We start from the raw sequence: 15,624 nt of genomic DNA, 5'->3' as shown, positions 1-15,624 counted from the left end.
TATATATATATACTAATCACTGATGCTAGGCTGATAGATATATATATATATGCTCACTGATGCTAGGCTGATATATATATATAATACTAATCACTGATGCTAGGCTGATATATATATATATATACTAATCACTGATGCTAGGCTGATATATATATATATAATCACTGATGCTAGGCTGATAGATATATATATACTAATCACTGATGCTAGGCTGATATATATATATATATATATGCTAATCACTGATGCTAGGCTGATAGATATATATATATATATATATATATACTAATCACTGATGCTAGGCTGATAGATATATATATACTAATCACTGATGCTAGGCTGATATATATATATATATACTATTCACTGATGCTAGGCTGATATATATATATATACGCTAATCACTGATGCTAGGTTGATATATATATATATATATAATCACTGATGCGTATACGTATACGTATATATATATATATATATATATATATATATCACTGATGCTAGGCTGATATATACTAATCACTGATGCTAGGTTGATATATATATATATATATAATCACTGATGCTAGGCTGATATATATATATACTAATCACTGATATTATTATTATATATTATTATATTATTATTATATATATATACTAATCACTGATGCTAGGTTGAAATATATATATATATATATATATATATATATATATATATAATCACTACTATATATATATATATATATATATATACTAATCACTAATCAGTGACTCCTTGTCTCCGGTGCATCTTCTGCAGTCGTAGTGCTCTGGTCATCTTTCCCCACATCACACCCAGCAATGTCAGTGATTCATATTGATTCACGGAGAGAAGTTGAGGCAAGCCGAGTTAAGAGTTAAAGTTGAAATTGAGAACCCTGCTGAGTCTATACCCTGAAGTGATGAGATCCTGCTGCGGGGCTTGTACCAATTCTGCCTGAGCTTTAGCCAGCTGAAGATCAGTTGGCTTGCACACATACTTATCTGGGACCAGGCGAATGGCTTATTGCAGTGGTCTTAAACTCGTGGTTTACGAGCCGCAACTGGCCAGTGAGTTGATTTAACGTGGCCCTCAGTTGACTTAATGAATGTGGCACTATTGCTTCTGATCAACTTCCTGTTTCTCTGTCTCCTCTACAGTGAAGCCCCTCCCCCTGTCGCCCCTGTTGCCTCAGTTGTCCACGTTGACGGCCAGGGGCGGGGCCTTGGGAGGGGGTGTGTCTAGGGAGGCGTTGGAGCTGAGGGTCCGTGAGGTCGAAGAGGAGAACCAACTTCTCCGCCGTGAACTCAGCCGACCCCCCCGGAGCCCTGCTGGCCCTGCTCCACATCACACCAATCACCGCGGCAACCAGAGCAAGACTCACTCGGAGGAGGGAACAGGGGACAACGAGGCGGGGCTTAAAGCTGGCTCCTCGGGCAACAGGTCAGACTGTGTGCAGCAGCCAGCGGTAGACAAGTGTGAGGTGAGTTACACTAGGAGGAGATAAGACTGGTAGACTAGTGTCAGGTGAGTTACACTAGGAGGAGATAAGACTGGTAGACTAGTGTCAGGTGAGTTACACTAGGAGGAGATAAGATAAGACTGGTAGACTAGTGTCAGGTGAGTTACACTAGGAGGAGATAAGACTGGTAGACTAGTGTCAGGTGAGTTACACTAGGAGGAGATAAGACTAGTAGACTAGTGTCAGGTGAGTTACACTAGGAGGAGATAAGACTGGTAGACTAGTGTCAGGTGAGTTACACTAGGAGGAGATAAGACTGGTAGACTAGTGTCAGGTGAGTTACACTAGGAGGAGATAAGATAAGACTGGTAGACTAGTGTCAGGTGAGTTACACTAGGAGGAGATATGATAAGACTGGTAGACTAGTGTCAGGTGAGTTACACTAGGAGGAGATAAGACTGGTAGACTAGTGTCAGGTGAGTTACACTAGGAGGAGATAAGACTGGTAGACTAGTGTCAGGTGAGTTACACTAGGAGGAGATAAGACTGGTAGACTAGTGTCAGGTGAGTTACACTAGGAGGAGATAAGACTAGTAGACTAGTGTCAGGTGAGTTACACTAGGAGGAGATAAGACTGGTAGACTAGTGTCAGGTGAGTTACACTAGGAGGAGATAAGACTGGTAGACTAGTGTCAGGTGAGTTACACTAGGAAGAGATAAGACTAGTAGACTAGTGTCAGGTGAGTTACACTAGGAGGAGATAAGATAAGACTAGTAGACTAGTGTCAGGTGAGTTACACTAGGAGGAGATAAGATAAGACTGGTAGATTAGTGTCAGGTGAGTTACACTAGGAGGAGATAAGACTAGTAGACTAGTGTCAGGTGAGTTACACTAGGAGGAGATAAGACTGGTAGACTAGTGTCAGGTGAGTTACACTAGGAGGAGATAAGACTAGTAGACTAGTGTCAGGTGAGTTACACTAGGAGGAGATAAGATAAGACTGGTAGACTAGTGTCAGGTGAGTTACACTAGGAGGAGATAAGACTATTAGACTAGTGTCAGGTGAGTTACACTAGGAGGAGATAAGACTGGTAGACTAGTGTCAGGTGAGTTACACTAGGAGGAGATAAGACTGGTAGACTAGTGTCAGGTGAGTTACACTAGGAGGAGATAAGATAAGACTGGTAGACTAGTGTCAGGTGAGTTACACTAGGAGGAGATAAGACTGGTAGACTAGTGTCAGGTGAGTTACACTAGGAGGAGATAAGACTGGTAGACTAGTGTCAGGTGAGTTACACTAGGAGGAGATAAGACTGGTAGACTAGTGTCAGGTGAGTTACACTAGGAGGAGATAAGACTGGTAGACTAGTGTCAGGTGAGTTACACTAGGAGGAGATAAGACTGGTAGACTAGTGTCAGGTGAGTTACACTAGGAGGAGATAAGACTGGTAGACTAGTGTCAGGTGAGTTACACTAGGAGGAGATAAGACTGGTAGACTAGTGTCAGGTGAGTTACACTAGGAGGAGATAAGACTGGTAGACTAGTGTCAGGTGAGTTACACTAGGAGTGACTAGTGTCAGGTGAGTTACACTAGGAGAGGAGATAAGACTGGTAGACTAGTGTCAGGTGAGTTAAACTAGGAGGAGATAAGGTAAGACTGGTAGACTAGTGTCAGGTGAGTTACACTAGGAGGAGATAGACTTAGACTAGTGTCAGGTGAGTTACACTAGGAGGAGATAAGATAAGACTGGTAGACTAGTGTCAGGTGAGTTACACTAGGAGGAGATAAGATAAGACTGGTAGACTAGTGTCAGGTGAGTTACACTAGGAGGAGATAAGATAAGACTGGTAGACTAGTGTCAGGTGAGTTACACTAGGAGGAGATAAGATAAGACTAGTAGACTAGTGTCAGGTGAGTTACACTAGGAGGAGATAAGACTGGTAGACTAGTGTCAGGTGAGTTACACTAGGAGGAGATAAGACTGGTAGACTAGTGTCAGGTGAGTTACACTAGGAGGAGATAAGACTGGTAGACTAGTGTCAGGTGAGTTACACTAGGAGGAGATAAGACTGGTAGACTAGTGTCAGGTGTGTTACACTAGGAGGAGATAAGACTGGTAGACTAGTGTCAGGTGAGTTACACTAGGAGGAGATAAGACTGGTAGACTAGTGTCAGGTGAGTTACACTAGGAGGAGATAAGACTGGTAGACTAGTGTCAGGTGAGTTACACTAGGAGGAGATAAGACTGGTAGACTAGTGTCAGGTGAGTTACACTAGGAGGAGATAAGACTGGTAGACTAGTGTCAGGTGAGTTACACTAGGAGGAGATAAGACTGGTAGACTAGTGTCAGGTGAGTTACACTAGGAGGAGATAAGACTGGTAGACTAGTGTCAGGTGAGTTACACTAGGAGGAGATAAGACTGGTAGACTAGTGTCAGTGAGTTACACTAGGAGGAGGTAAGACTGGTAGACTAGTGTCAGGTGAGTTACACTAGGAGGAGATAAGACTGGTAGACTAGTGTCAGGTGAGTTACACTAGGAGGAGATAAGACTGGTAGACTAGTGTCAGGTGAGTTACACTAGGAGGAGATAAGACTGGTAGACTAGTGTCAGGTGAGTTACACTAGGAGGAGATAAGATAAGACTGGTAGACTAGTGTCAGGTGAGTTACACTAGGAGGAGATAAGACTGGTAGACTAGTGTCAGGTGAGTTACACTAGGAGGAGATAAGATAAGACTGGTAGACAAGTGTGAGGTGAGTTACACTAGGAGGAGGTAAGACTGGTAGACTAGTGTCAGGTGAGTTACACTAGGAGGAGATAAGACTGGTAGACTAGTGTCAGGTGAGTTACACTAGGAGGAGATAAGACTGGTAGACAAGTGTCAGGTGAGTTACACTAGGAGGAGATAAGACTGGTAGACTAGTGTCAGGTGAGTTACACTAGGAGGAGATAAGACTGGTAGACTAGTGTCAGGTGAGTTACACTAGGAGGAGATAAGACTGGTAGACTAGTGTCAGGTGAGTTACACTAGGAGGAGATAAGACTGGTCGACTAGTGTCAGGTGAGTTACACTAGGAGGAGATAAGACTGGTAGACTAGTGTCAGGTGAGTTACACTAGGAGGAGATAAGGTAAGACTGGTAGACTAGTGTCAGGTGAGTTACACTAGGAGGAGATAAGACTAGTAGACTAGTGTCAGGTGAGTTACACTAGGAGGAGATAAGATAAGACTGGTAGACTAGTGTCAGGTGAGTTACACTAGGAGGAGATAAGACTAGTAGACTAGTGTCAGGTGAGTTACACTAGGAGGAGATAAGATAAGACTGGTAGACTAGTGTCAGGTGTGTTACACTAGGAGGAGATAAGGTAAGACTGGTAGACTAGTGTCGGGTGAGTTACACTAGGAGGAGATAAGATAAGACTGGTAGACTGGTGTCAGGTGAGTTACACTAGGAGGAGATAAGATAAGACTAGTAGACTAGTGTCAGGTGAGTTACACTAGGAGGAGATAAGACTGGTAGACTAGTGTCAGGTGAGTTACACTAGGAGGAGATAAGACTGGTAGACTAGTGTCAGGTGAGTTACACTAGGAGGAGATAAGACTGGTAGACTAGTGTCAGGTGAGTTACACTAGGAGGAGATAAGACTGGTAGACTAGTGTCAGGTGAGTTACACTAGGAGGAGATAAGACTGGTAGACTAGTGTCAGGTGTGTTACACTAGGAGGAGATAAGACTGGTAGACTAGTGTCAGGTGAGTTACACTAGGAGGAGATAAGACTGGTAGACTAGTGTCAGGTGAGTTACACTAGGAGGAGATAAGACTGGTAGACTAGTGTCAGGTGAGTTACACTAGGAGGAGATAAGACTGGTAGACTAGTGTCAGGTGAGTTACACTAGGAGGAGATAAGACTGGTAGACTAGTGTCAGGTGAGTTACACTAGGAGGAGATAAGACTGGTAGACTAGTGTCAGGTGAGTTACACTAGGAGGAGATAAGACTGGTAGACTAGTGTCAGGTGAGTTACACTAGGAGGAGATAAGACTGGTAGACTAGTGTCAGGTGAGTTACACTAGGAGGAGATAAGACTGGTAGACTAGTGTCAGGTGAGTTACACTAGGAGGAGATAAGATAAGACTGGTAGACTAGTGTCAGGTGAGTTACACTAGGAGGAGATAAGACTGGTAGACTAGTGTCAGGTGAGTTACACTAGGAGGAGATAAGACTGGTAGACTAGTGTCAGGTGAGTTACACTAGGAGGAGATAAGACTGGTAGACTAGTGTCAGGTGAGTTACACTAGGAGGAGATAAGACTGGTAGACTAGTGTCAGGTGAGTTACACTAGGAGGAGATAAGACTGGTAGACTAGTGTCAGGTGAGTTACACTAGGAGGAGATAAGACTGGTAGACAAGTGTCAGGTGAGTTACACTAGGAGGAGATAAGACTGGTAGACTAGTGTCAGGTGAGTTACACTAGGAGGAGATAAGACTGGTAGACTAGTGTCAGGTGAGTTACACTAGGAGGAGATAAGACTGGTAGACTAGTGTCAGGTGAGTTACACTAGGAGGAGATAAGACTGGTAGACTAGTGTCAGGTGAGTTACACTAGGAGGAGATAAGACTGGTAGACTAGTGTCAGGTGAGTTACACTAGGAGGAGATAAGACTGGTAGACTAGTGTCAGGTGAGTTACACTAGGAGGAGATAAGACTGGTAGACTAGTGTCAGGTGAGTTACACTAGGAGGAGATAAGACTGGTAGACTAGTGTCAGGTGAGTTACACTAGGAGGAGATAAGACTGGTAGACTAGTGTCAGGTGAGTTACACTAGGAGGAGATAAGACTGGTAGACTAGTGTCAGGTGAGTTACACTAGGAGGAGATAAGATAAGACTGGTAGACTAGTGTCAGGTGAGTTACACTAGGAGGAGATAAGACTGGTAGACTAGTGTCAGGTGAGTTACACTAGGAGGAGATAAGACTGGTAGACTAGTGTCAGGTGAGTTACACTAGGAGGAGATAAGACTGGTAGACTAGTGTCAGGTGAGTTACACTAGGAGGAGATAAGATAAGACTGGTAGACTAGTGTCAGGTGAGTTACACTAGGAGGAGATAAGACTGGTAGACTAGTGTCAGGTGAGTTACACTAGGAGGAGATAAGATAAGACTGGTAGACTAGTGTCAGGTGAGTTACACTAGGAGGAGATAAGACTGGTAGACTAGTGTCAGGTGAGTTACACTAGGAGGAGATAAGACTGGTAGACTAGTGTCAGGTGAGTTACACTAGGAGGAGATAAGACTGGTAGACTAGTGTCAGGTGAGTTACACTAGGAGGAGATAAGACTGGTAGACTAGTGTCAGGTGAGTTACACTAGGAGGAGATAAGACTGGTAGACTAGTGTCAGGTGAGTTACACTAGGAGGAGATAAGACTGGTAGACTAGTGTCAGGTGAGTTACACTAGGAGGAGATAAGACTGGTAGACTAGTGTCAGGTGAGTTACACTAGGAGGAGATAAGACTGGTAGACTAGTGTCAGGTGAGTTACACTAGGAGGAGATAAGACTGGTAGACTAGTGTCAGGTGAGTTACACTAGGAGGAGATAAGACTGGTAGACTAGTGTCAGGTGAGTTACACTAGGAGGAGATAAGACTGGTAGACTAGTGTCAGGTGAGTTACACTAGGAGGAGATAAGACTGGTAGACTAGTGTCAGGTGAGTTACACTAGGAGGAGATAAGACTGGTAGACTAGTGTCAGGTGAGTTACACTAGGAGGAGATAAGACTGGTAGACTAGTGTCAGGTGAGTTACACTAGGAGGAGATAAGACTGGTAGACTAGTGTCAGGTGAGTTACACTAGGAGGAGATAAGACTGGTAGACTAGTGTCAGGTGAGTTACACTAGGAGGAGATAAGACTGGTAGACTAGTGTCAGGTGAGTTACACTAGGAGGAGATAAGACTGGTAGACTAGTGTCAGGTGAGTTACACTAGGAGGAGATAAGACTGGTAGACTAGTGTCAGGTGAGTTACACTAGGAGGAGATAAGACTGGTCAGTGTCAGGTGAGTTACACTAGGAGGAGATAAGACTGGTAGACTAGTGTCAGGTGAGTTACACTAGGAGGAGATAAGAAGACTGGTAGACTAGTGTCAGGTGAGTTACACTAGGAGGAGATAAGACTGGTAGACTAGTGTCAGGTGAGTTACACTAGGAGGAGATAAGATAAGACTGGTAGACTAGTGTCAGGTGAGTTACACTAGGAGGAGATAAGACTAGTAGACTAGTGTCAGGTGAGTTACACTAGGAGGAGATAAGATAAGACTGGTAGACTAGTGTCAGGTGAGTTACACTAGGAGGAGATAAGACTGGTAGACTAGTGTCAGGTGAGATAAGACAAGACTGGTAGACTGAGTCAGAGACACTAGAGGAGATAAGTAGACTGGTAGACTAGTGTCAGGTGAGTTACACTAGGAGGAGATAAGACTGGTAGACTAGTGTCAGGTGAGTTACACTAGGAGGAGATAAGACTGGTAGACTAGTGTCAGGTGAGTTACACTAGGAGGAGATAAGACTGGTAGACTAGTGTCAGGTGAGTTACACTAGGAGGAGATAAGACTGGTAGACTAGTGTCAGGTGAGTTACACTAGGAGGAGATAAGACTGGTAGACTAGTGTCAGGTGAGTTACACTAGGAGGAGATAAGACTGGTAGACTAGTGTCAGGTGAGTTACACTAGGAGGAGATAAGACTGGTAGACTAGTGTCAGGTGAGTTACACTAGGAGGAGATAAGATAAGACTGGTAGACTAGTGTCAGGTGAGTTACACTAGGAGGAGATAAGACTGGTAGACTAGTGTCAGGTGAGTTACACTAGGAGGAGATAAGACTGGTAGACTAGTGTCAGGTGAGTTACACTAGGAGGAGATAAGATAAGACTGGTAGACTAGTGTCAGGTGAGTTACACTAGGAGGAGATAAGACTGGTAGACTAGTGTCAGGTGAGTTACACTAGGAGGAGATAAGAGTTAGACTAGTGTCAGGTGAGTTAGAGATAAGACTGGTAGACTAGTGTCAGGTGAGTTACACTAGGAGGAGATAAGACTGGTAGACTAAGTGTCAGGTGAGTTACACTAGGAGGAGATAAGACTGGTAGACTAGTGTCAGGTGAGTTACACTAGGAGGTGAGATAAGACTGGTAGACTAGTGTCAGGTGAGATAAGGAGATAAGACTGGTAGACTAGTGTCAGGTGAGTTACACTAGGAGGAGATAAGATAAGACTGGTAGACTAGTGTCAGGTGAGTTACACTAGGAGGAGATAAGACTGGTAGACTAGTGTCAGGTGAGTTACACTAGGAGGAGATAAGACTGGTAGACTAGTGTCAGGTGAGTTACACTAGGAGGAGATAAGACTGGTAGACAAGTGTGAGGTGAGTTACACTAGGAGGAGATAAGACTGGTAGACTAGTGTCAGGTGAGTTACACTAGGAGGAGATAAGACTGGTAGACTAGTGTCAGGTGAGTTACACTAGGAGGAGAAGACTGGTAGACTAGTGTCAGGTGAGTTACACTAGGAGTAAGACTCAGTCAGGTGAGTTACACTAGGAGGAGATAAGACTGGTAGACTAGTGTCAGGTGAGTTACACTAGGAGGAGATAAGACTGGTAGACTAGTGTCAGGTGAGTTACACTAGGAGGAGATAAGACTGGTAGACTAGTGTCAGGTGAGTTACACTAGGAGGAGATAAGACTGGTAGACTAGTGTCAGGTGAGTTACACTAGGAGGAGATAAGACTGGACTAGACTAGTGTCAGGTGAGTTACACTAGGAGGAGGTAAGACTGGTAGACTAGTGTCAGGTGAGTTACACTAGGAGGAGATAAGACTGGTAGACTAGTGTCAGGTGAGTTACACTAGGAGGAGATAAGACTGGTAGACTAGTGTCAGGTGAGTTACACTAGGAGGAGATAAGACTGGTAGACTAGTGTCAGGTGAGTTACACTAGGAGGAGATAAGACTGGTAGACTAGTGTCAGGTGAGTTACACTAGGAGGAGATAAGACTGGTAGACTAGTGTCAGGTGAGTTACACTAGGAGGAGATAAGACTGGTAGACTAGTGTCAGGTGAGTTACACTAGGAGGAGATAAGACTGGTAGACTAGTGTCAGGTGAGTTACACTAGGAGGAGATAAGACTGGTAGACTAGTGTCAGGTGAGTTACACTAGGAGGAGATAAGACTGGCAGACTAGTGTCAGGTGAGTTACACTAGGAGGAGATAAGACTAGTAGACTAGTGTCAGGTGAGTTACACTAGGAGGAGATAAGACTGGTAGACTAGTGTCAGGTGAGTTACACTAGGAGGAGATAAGATAAGACTGGTAGACTAGTGTCAGGTGAGTTACACTAGGAGGAGATAAGACTGGTAGACTAGTGTCAGGTGAGTTACACTAGGAGGAGATAAGACTGGTAGACTAGTGTCAGGTGAGTTACACTAGGAGGAGATAAGACTGGTAGACTAGTGTCAGGTGAGTTACACTAGGAGGAGATAAGATAAGACTGGTAGACAGTCAGGTGAGTTACACTAGGAGGAGATAAGACTGGTAGACTAGTGTCAGGTGAGTTACACTAGGAGGAGATAAGACTGGACTAGAGGTGAGTTACACTAGTAAGTGGTAGACTAGGTGAGTTACACTAGGAGGAGATAAGACTGGTAGACTAGTGTCAGGTGAGTTACACTAGGAGGAGATAAGACTGGTAGACTAGTGTCAGGTGAGTTACACTAGGAGGAGATAAGACTGGTAGACTAGTGTCAGGTGAGTTACACTAGGAGGAGATAAGACTGGTAGACTAGTGTCAGGTGAGTTACACTAGGAGGAGATAAGACTGGTAGACTAGTGTCAGGTGAGTTACACTAGGAGGAGATAAGACTGGTAGACTAGTGTCAGGTGAGTTACACTAGGAGGAGATAAGATAAGACTGGTAGACTAGTGTAGGTGAGTTACACTAGTGGTAGACTAGTGTCAGGTGAGTTACACTAGGAGGAGATAAGACTGGTAGACTAGTGTCAGGTGAGTTACACTAGGAGGAGATAAGACTGGTAGACTAGTGTCAGGTGAGTTACACTAGGAGGAGATAAGACTGGTAGACTAGTGTCAGGTGAGTTACACTAGGAGGAGATAAGACTGGTAGACTAGTGTCAGGTGAGTTACACTAGGAGGAGATAAGACTGGTAGACTAGTGTCAGGTGAGTTACACTAGGAGGAGATAAGACTGGTAGACTAGTGTCAGGTGAGTTACACTAGGAGGAGATAAGACTGACTAGACTAGACTGGTAGACTAGTGTCAGGTGAGTTACACTAGGAGGAGATAAGACTGGTAGACTAGTGTCAGGTGAGTTACACTAGGAGGAGATAAGACTGGTAGACTAGTGTCAGGTGAGTTACACTAGGAGGAGATAAGACTGGTAGACTAGTGTCAGGTGAGTTACACTAGGAGGAGATAAGACTGGTAGACTAGTGTCAGGTGAGTTACACTAGGAGGAGATAAGACTGGTAGACTAGTGTCAGGTGAGTTACACTAGGAGGAGATAAGACTGGTAGACTAGTGTCAGGTGAGTTACACTAGGAGGAGATAAGACTGGTAGACTAGTGTCAGGTGAGTTACACTAGGAGGAGATAAGACTGGTAGACTAGTGTCAGGTGAGTTACACTAGGAGGAGATAAGACTGGTAGACTAGTGTCAGAGTTACACTAGATAAGACTGGTAGACTAGTGTCAGGTGAGTTACACTAGGAGGAGATAAGATAAGACTAGTAGACTAGTGTCAGGTGAGTTACACTAGGAGGAGATAAGACTGGTAGACTAGTGTCGGGTGAGTTACACTAGGAGGAGATAAGACTGGTAGACTAGTGTCAGGTGAGTTACACTAGGAGGAGATAAGACTGGTAGACTAGTGTCAGGTGAGTTACACTAGGAGGAGATAAGACTGGTAGACTAGTGTCAGGTGTGTTACACTAGGAGGAGATAAGACTGGTAGACTAGTGTCAGGTGAGTTACACTAGGAGGAGATAAGATAAGACTGGTAGACTAGTGTCAGGTGAGTTACACTAGGAGGAGATAAGACTGGTAGACTAGTGTCAGGTGAGTTACACTAGGAGGAGATAAGATAAGACTGGTAGACTAGTGTCAGGTGAGTTACACTAGGAGGAGGTAAGACTGGTAGACTAGTGTCAGGTGAGTTACACTAGGAGGAGATAAGACTGGTAGACTAGTGTCAGGTGAGTTACACTAGGAGGAGATAAGACTGGTAGACTAGTGTCAGGTGAGTTACACTAGGAGGAGATAAGACTGGTAGACTAGTGTCAGGTGAGTTACACTAGGAGGAGATAAGACTGGTAGACTAGTGTCAGGTGAGTTACACTAGGAGGAGATAAGACTGGTAGACTAGTGTCAGGTGAGTTACACTAGGAGGAGATAAGACTGGTAGACTAGTGTCAGGTGAGTTACACTAGGAGGAGATAAGACTGGTAGACTAGTGTCAGGTGAGTTACACTAGGAGGAGATAAGACTGGTAGACTAGTGTCAGGTGAGTTACACTAGGAGGAGATAAGACTGGTAGACTAGTGTCAGGTGAGTTACACTAGGAGGAGATAAGACTGGTAGACTGGGAGGAGATAAGACTGGTAGACTAGTGTCAGGTGAGTTACACTAGGAGGAGATAAGACTGGTAGACTAGTGTCAGGTGAGTTACACTAGGAGGAGATAAGACTGGTAGACTAGTGTCAGGTGAGTTACACTAGGAGGAGATAAGACTGGTAGACTAGTGTCAGGTGAGTTACACTAGGAGGAGATAAGACTGGTGGTAGACTAGTGTCAGGTGAGTTACACTAGGAGGAGATAAGACTGGTAGACTAGTGTCAGGTGAGTTACACTAGGAGATAAGACTGAGGTGAGTTACACTAGGAAAGACTGGTAGACTAGTGTCAGGTGAGTTACACTAGGAGGAGATAAGACTGGTAGACTAGTGTCAGGTGAGTTACACTAGAGGAGATAAGACTGGTAGACTAGTGTCAGGTGAGTTACACTAGGAGGAGATAAGACTGGTAGACTAGTGTCAGGTGAGTTACACTAGGAGAGGAGAGACTAGTGTCAGAGTTTACACTAGGAGGAGATAAGACTGGTAGACTAGTGTCAGGTGAGTTACACTAGGAGGAGATAAGACTGGTAGACTAGTGTCAGGTGAGTTACACTAGGAGGAGATAAGACTGGTAGACTAGTGTCAGGTGAGTTACACTAGGAGGAGATAAGACTGGTAGACTAGTGTCAGGTGAGTTACACTAGGAGGAGATAAGACTGGTAGACAAGTGTCAGGTGAGTTACACTAGGAGGAGATAAGACTGGTAGACTGTGTCAGGTGAGTTACACTAGGAGGAGATAAGACTGGTAGACTAGTGTCAGGTGAGTTACACTAGGAGGAGATAAGACTGGTAGACTAGTGTCAGGTGAGTTACACTAGGAGGAGATAAGACTGGTAGACTAGTGTCAGGTGAGTTACACTAGGAGGAGATAAGACTGGGTAGACTAGTGTCAGGTGAGTTACACTAGGAGGAGATAAGACTGGTAGACTAGTGTCAGGTGAGTTACACTAGGAGGAGATAAGACTGGTAGACTAGTGTCAGGTGAGTTACACTAGGAGGAGATAAGACTAGTAGACTAGTGTCAGGTGAGTTACACTAGGAGGAGATAGACTGGTAGACTAGTGTCAGGTGAGTTACACTAGGAGGAGATAAGACTGGTAGACTAGTGTCAGGTGAGTTACACTAGGAGGAGATAAGATAAGACTGGTAGACTAGTGTCAGGTGAGTTACACTAGGAGGAGATAAGACTGGTAGACTAGTGTCAGGTGAGTTACACTAGGAGGAGATAAGATAAGACTGGTAGACTGGTGTCAGGTGAGTTACACTAGGAGGAGATAAGACTGTAGACTAGTGTCAGGTGAGTTACACTAGGAGGAGATAAGACTGGTAGACTAGTGTCAGGTGAGTTACACTAGGAGGAGATAAGACTGGTAGACTAGTGTCAGGTGAGTTACACTAGGAGGAGATAAGACTGGTAGACTAGTGTCAGGTGAGTTACACTAGGAGGAGATAAGACTGGTAGACTAGTGTCAGGTGAGTTACACTAGGAGGAGATAAGACTGGTAGACTAGTGTGAGGTGAGTTACACTAGGAGGAGATAAGACTGGTAGACTAGTGTCAGGTGAGTTACACTAGGAGGAGATAAGACTGGTAGACTAGTGTCAGGTGAGTTACACTAGGAGGAGATAAGATAAGACTGGTAGACAAGTGTGAGGTGAGTTACACTAGGAGGAGGTAAGACTGGTAGACTAGTGTCAGGTGAGTTACACTAGGAGGAGATAAGACTGGTAGACTAGTGTCAGGTGAGTTACACTAGGAGGAGATAAGACTGGTAGACTAGTGTCAGGTGAGTTACACTAGGAGGAGATAAGACTGGTAGACTAGTGTCAGGTGAGTTACACTAGGAGGAGATAAGACTGGTAGACTAGTGTCAGGTGAGTTACACTAGGAGGAGATAAGACTGGTAGACTAGTGTCAGGTGAGTTACACTAGGAGGAGATAAGACTGGTAGACTAGTGTCAGGTGAGTTACACTAGGAGGAGATAAGACTGGTAGACTAGTGTCAGGTGAGTTACACTAGGAGGAGATAAGACTAGTAGACTAGTGTCAGGTGAGTTACACTAGGAGGAGATAAGACTGGTAGACTAGTGTCAGGTGAGTTACACTAGGAGGAGATAAGACTGGTAGACAAGTGTCAGGTGAGTTACACTAGGAGGAGATAAGACTGGTAGACTAGTGTCAGGTGAGTTACACTAGGAGGAGATAAGACTGGTAGACAAGTGTGAGGTGAGTTACACTAGGAGGAGATAAGACTGGTAGACTAGTGTCAGGTGAGTTACACTAGGAGGAGATAAGACTAGTAGACTAGTGTCAGGTGAGTTACACTAGGAGGAGATAAGACTGGTAGACAAGTGTGAGGTGAGTTACACTAGGAGGAGATAAGACTGGTAGACTAGTGTCAGGTGAGTTACACTAGGAGGAGATAAGACTGGTAGACAAGTGTGAGGTGAGTTACACTAGGAGGAGGTAAGACTGGTAGACTAGTGTCAGGTGAGTTACACTAGGAGGAGGTAAGACTAGTAGACTAGTGTCAGGTGAGTTACACTAGGAGGAGATAAGACTGGTAGACAAGTGTGAGGTGAGTTACACTAGGAGGAGATAAGACTGGTAGACTAGTGTCAGGTGAGTTACACTAGGAGGAGATAAGATAAGACTGGTAGACTAGTGTCAGGTGAGTTACACTAGAGGAGATAAGACTGGTAGACTAGTGTCAGGTGAGTTACACTAGGAGGAGATGACTGGTAGACTAGTGTCAGGTGAGTTACACTAGGAGGAAGATAAGACTGGTAGACTAGTGTCAGGTGAGTTACACTAGGAGGAGATAGATAAGACTGGTAGACTAGTGTCAGGTGAGTTACACTAGGAGGAGATAAGACTGGTAGACTAGTGTCAGGTGAGTTACACTAGGAGAGATAAGACTGGTAGACTAGTGTCAGGTGAGTTACACTAGGAGGAGATAAGACTGGTAGACTAGTGTCAGGTGAGTTACACTAGGAGGAGATAAGAGATAAGACACTAGGAGGAGATAAGACTGGTGACTAGTGTCAGGTGAGTTACACTAGGAGGAGATAAGACTGGTAGACTAGTGTCAGGTGAGTTACACTAGGAGGAGATAAGACTGGTAGACTAGTGTCAGGTGAGTTACACTAGGAGGAGATAAGACTGGTAGACTAGTGTCAGGTGAGTTACACTAGGAGGAGATAAGACTGGTAGACTAGTGTCAGGTGAGTTACACTAGGAGGAGATAAGATAAGACTGGTAGACTAGTGTCAGGTGAGTTACACTAGGAGGAGATAAGACTAGTAGACTAGTGTCAGGTGAGTTACACTAGGAGGAGATAAGATAAGACTGGTAGACTAGTGTCAGGTGAGTTACACTAGGAGGAGATAAGATAAGACTGGTAGACTAGTGTCAGGTGAGTTACACTAGGAGGAGATAAGACTGGTAGACTAGTGTCAGGTGAGTTACACTAGG

General features: G+C 44.4%; 1 long non-coding RNA gene across 2 annotated transcripts; it reads left to right on the top strand.

The window, feature by feature from the left end:
* Positions 1-4,001: 4,001 nt before the first annotated feature.
* On the top strand, positions 4,002-14,615 carry LOC127923615 (uncharacterized). 2 transcript variants are annotated; one of them, XR_008114827.1, is made up of 3 exons: positions 4,002-4,310; positions 13,624-13,667; positions 14,597-14,615. It is a non-coding gene; the product is annotated as an uncharacterized LOC127923615 (long non-coding RNA). The 2 variants fall into 2 exon arrangements; XR_008114826.1 differs by lacking the exon at positions 14,597-14,615 and adding an exon at positions 13,805-13,823.
* The last annotated feature ends 1,009 nt before the right edge of the window (positions 14,616-15,624 follow it).

Source organism: Oncorhynchus keta, unplaced genomic scaffold (assembly GCF_023373465.1).
Source record: "Oncorhynchus keta strain PuntledgeMale-10-30-2019 unplaced genomic scaffold, Oket_V2 Un_contig_30221_pilon_pilon, whole genome shotgun sequence".
Classification (NCBI taxonomy): Eukaryota; Metazoa; Chordata; class Actinopteri; order Salmoniformes; family Salmonidae; genus Oncorhynchus; species Oncorhynchus keta.
This window is presented reverse-complemented; position numbering and strand designations above follow the sequence as displayed.